We start from the raw sequence: 4,511 nt of genomic DNA on the forward strand, positions 1-4,511 counted from the left end.
AGATATTTTCGGACAGCATAAATATCGTGTAGTGACACGTAACAGACCAGATATATTACACTGTCATTAGTTTGCTGTGCTTTATTAGGAATACTCCTGTTGAACGTGGTGTGACGTTGCCTGCCTCCCACCCTTGAGCTGACTTGCCCAACCAGATATAGGGGGATGTACAGTTTAAGAGAGTAGGAACCGATATTCATGCTTGAAAGTCTCTTCGGCTTTGCTGCCGGATCCGAAAATCAACTTGACTCGATATTTCGGCTATCCAACTGGTCGCCATCTTCAGGAAAATGCTGCTTCTGCTGATGAGTCCGCTGAGAACTGTTTCATGCTTTCTTTTTCCAATAAAATAACAAATAAATTACAAAACTGACTCTATATCTTCATCTTACATTCGTAAGATTGTATTACGTATTTTTTAAGTAAAAAACTCTCACATATGGGCCGCTAAACGACGTCGACAAAAGATCTTCGCGGATTGCGAAGGTCGTTGGTGGGAACTCTCAAGGCCAAAGTTTTCAGCCTAGAACAAAATTTCCAAAACGGCTTTGAAACTTATGATGCTGTGAAATGCCGTCCGTAGAGATATTTAAAAAATGGTTTTTAGCAAACTAAAAGTCAATTTTTTCGACGAAAACGTCGTTATAGAAACACGCACTAAAAGTCGAAATGAAAATGTATCACAAAAATTCTATGTATTGCAGTAGAAGAAACGACGTCTCACAACTTACAAAAAGGTATAATGTAACTGTATATATATTTCTTGCACTATAGCTCCCGCCAACGTCGTCTCGAAAAAAAAGAAAGAAAAAAAAAGAGTCGTTTAAAGTTTCAACTTGAGTTTTTTTAGTATTGAAACTGAACAGATCTTTAATCGGCAGTACAAGCACCGTGACGTTGAATTTTTTTCGCTGATGTCGAAAAACACTCATTTTGACGAAATTGTATCGGTTAACTGACTACCGCTTCCTAATCGAAGTGGTTTTTGCACAGCCTTCTCTATACGTATAAACATTTTTGTTCGTATTTTTCAAGCACTCACCATTTAATTTGTATAAAAAAAAACAAGCGAAATGACACAATAAATAGACACAAGACAAGCTCGTGATTTCAGACTGTTCTCCATCGAATCATGTCACGAAGAGAAATGTTGTTGAGGACAATATTTTAGTTGATACTAATGCCATCTGTGATAGCATCCGAAACTAAGAGGACCCGATCCCGTCGATGACTATTATAGCACAACATCGTTTGCATTCAGCAAATTGCGATTTTATCATATTGTAACATTTTTGGCACACATTATATGAATGAATTAAAAATAGACTCTCTAAGGAACATTTTAAACCAATAAAAAATCTGTTAAGATTAGTGTGGGTTTCGAACTGGGGCGTAACTCGGCATTTTTCACATCAACGATCATTTCCAGAGGTGAATGAAATGATACATGACAAAATCACAGGATTGACAGAGTTTCGAAACCGAGACCTTCGGATCAGTAGTTGGGCAGTTTACTACTGAGCCATCGAGACGTATCAAACAAATATTACGTAGCTACCAGAGGATATAACGAGCTTGACTGCCTTTCTTGTAACTTTGTTGGTTACGAATACAGAACAGCAGTAGGCCTTTTCTAATCAGTACCCACATTTTTTATTCCGTGGTGTTATTAAAATTGCAACACAAAACTGACTTTTACCCTTGTGTAGTAGCACACAGCGCAGGTGACTGGGTTAACAAAACTCGTGCACTTGCAGCCGTTGAGCCGGCCGAAGTGGCCGTGCGGTTAAAGGCGCTGCAGTCTGGAACCGCAAGACCGCTACGGTCGCAGGTTCGAATCCTGCCTCGGGCATGGATGTTTGTGATGTCCTTAGGTTAGTTAAGTTTAACTAGTTCTAAGTTCTAGGGGACTAATGACCTCAGCAGTTGAGTCCCATAGTGCTCAGAGCCATTTGAACCATTTGCAGCCGTTGACAGTAAACAGATGTAAACACAAGGAAAAAGGACACTGTCCGCTTAATCAGCCGTCTTCAGTTAAAAGTTTATAGGAGTACAATGGGTATCAACGAAGAGAAGATAGAAATGCTGCTCATCAATGCAGAATGTAAATTACTGCACTATTGTTTGTATATTTACAATATGGATACATATAGGACAGTACGTCTGTGAAGCCGGCCGAAGTGGCCGTGCGGTTAAAGGCGCTGCAGTCTGGAACCGCAAGACCGCTACGGTCGCAGGTTCGAATCCTGCCTCGGGCATGGATGTTTGTAATGTGTTTAGGTTAGTTAGGTTTAACTAGTTCTAAGTTCTAGGGGACTAATGACCTCAGCAGTTGAGTCCCATAGTGCTCAGAGCCATTTGAACTCAAACGTCTGTGAGAGTCGTACGTTGTACGGTGATTGCGTTGCCTTTGGTTGAAACTTTTAATTTTCTGTAGTATCACAAGAAGACGAGAAAACCGCATTCGTGAAGATGACTTCTTGTCAGGATATAGCACTTTCTAGATTTTCTCTGCCTGATTAAGAACATGCCTACTTTCTTCTTGTTCTACTTCTTCTTGTGCATTTGCCCAGTATCTGCACAGGGTCGGATGATTATAAAAGGATTTAGTATGGTTCATTTAAGGGGTGGACGGATGCCCTTCTTGTAGCCTCCCGCTTACCCCACCCCCTTACCCCGTCCTTCCCAGGATGATGCCTGTGTACCCCAACTGCCTGGATTACTCTGTTATTCATGTGAAAGAGTGGAATTCAGAAAATCTGAGAATCGTGCAAATTAGCCGGGACTTGGGTACCAACCTAGTGTTCACCTAATACAGTGGTTCCCAACTTGGGGGTAATTAACCCCTGAGAGGTAAAATTAAATTTTCTAAGGGGTAAAACCTAAACGAGTCGATTCTGTTTCAGCCATGAAACCAAATTGTTTTCAGTAGATCATTGCTATTATCAAAATTTGGTAAGATTCTAATATTGATTAAATACGTTATCGATACCTATTTTTTCTCAATTAATAGCATTAATGCGGTGGAGGTTACGGGTTCCTCACATAGTCTATCCACTAAACATATATGTTGTGCTTATTCGTGTACATCGCTGCTGATAAAAGTGAGACAAGTGAGACATACACAAAACAAAAGCTTAACATCACAAGAAAATGTCTTCTCCAAGTTGCAGATAGTTGCCGCAGTAGTCCAGAAATTGCTTAATTGCTCGCTTCGAGACAGATAAATTAATTAATTGATAGCACGACAAAGCGGTAACTACATAAGGCCTACTATAGCGCTGTACACAGTGTCGTTGTTGTTTTTATTGGTTGGTTGTTTTGTGGAAGGAGACCAGACAGCGAGGTCATCGGTCTCATCGGATTAGGGAAGGACGGGGAAGGAACTCGGCCGTGCCCTTTGAAAGGAATCATCCCGGCATTTGCCTGGAGCGATTTAGGGAAATCATGGAAAACCTAAATCAGGATGGCCGGACGCGGGGTTGAACCGTCGTCGTACCGAATGCGAGTCCAGTGTCTAACCACTGCGCCACCTCGCTCGGTGTGTGTTGTTTTTATTATCTGAGTGGTTAGATACAAAGCATTAACTGTCTGAAGTCACCCAATTTCTGTCAGTTCAGAAGTAAGCAGTGCAGCAATCAAGCGATTTACAAACAGTATGTATAGTGCACGCCAACGGCCTTGTCGCAGTGGACACCGGTTCCCGTCAGATCACCGAAGTTAAGCGCTGTCGGGCTGGGCTAGCACTTGGATGGGTGACCATCCGGTCTGCCGAGTGCTGTTGGCAAGCTGGGTGTACTCAGCCCTTCTGAGGCAAACTGAGGAGCTACTTGAGTGAGAAATAGCGGCTCCGGTCTCGGAAACTGACATAGGCCGGGAGAGCGGTGTGCTGACCACATGCCCCTCCATATCCGCATCCAGTGACGCCTGTGGGCTGAGGATGACACGGCGGCCGGTCGGTGCCGTTGGGCCTTCATGGCCTGTTCAGGAGGAGTTTTTTTTAATTATTTTTAAGTGTTCACATCTGAACCTGTTTAATTTTAAATAGGGTTGCAGTGTGCAGGCCAAGCAAGAGCCGCAATGGAGAGGAGCTATGCAGGGAAGCATGTTTCGTAACAAGTGCCTATTCTCACTGTGGATAGTTAGCTTTCTTATCTGAGAAGGAGTTCTGGGTAGGACTGGCGAGCATTTATTCATGTTTCAACATTTTAAAAATAAAGAAAACTGTTTCATTCTATCGTTTAATTAGGTGCTAAAGTTGTTGGTAACAGTGTGAGATACGAAAAGGGGGGGGGGGGGGGGGTGGCAGAGGCTATTAGCTAATGTCTGACTGCACTCAGGTGTAATGGTCTAACCAGGGAACCAGTAGGATGTGGGACACCGCTTAAAAAGCGCAACCTCGTTGGCCGGCATCCCGACTCTCAACGTTAATCCACTGGATGGATTCGATGCGGGACCGACGCACCTCCGCGTCTCACAATGGGCTCTTTAAGACGCATGGCTACCTGGGC

General features: G+C 43.1%; 1 pseudogene; it reads left to right on the plus strand.

The window, feature by feature from the left end:
• Positions 1–3,671: 3,671 nt before the first annotated feature.
• On the plus strand, positions 3,672–3,787 carry LOC126428696 (5S ribosomal RNA; annotated as a pseudogene).
• Positions 3,788–4,511: the final 724 nt, after the last annotated feature.

The sequence above is a fragment of the Schistocerca serialis genome, chromosome 1, assembly GCF_023864345.2.
Source record: "Schistocerca serialis cubense isolate TAMUIC-IGC-003099 chromosome 1, iqSchSeri2.2, whole genome shotgun sequence".
Classification (NCBI taxonomy): Eukaryota; Metazoa; Arthropoda; class Insecta; order Orthoptera; family Acrididae; genus Schistocerca; species Schistocerca serialis.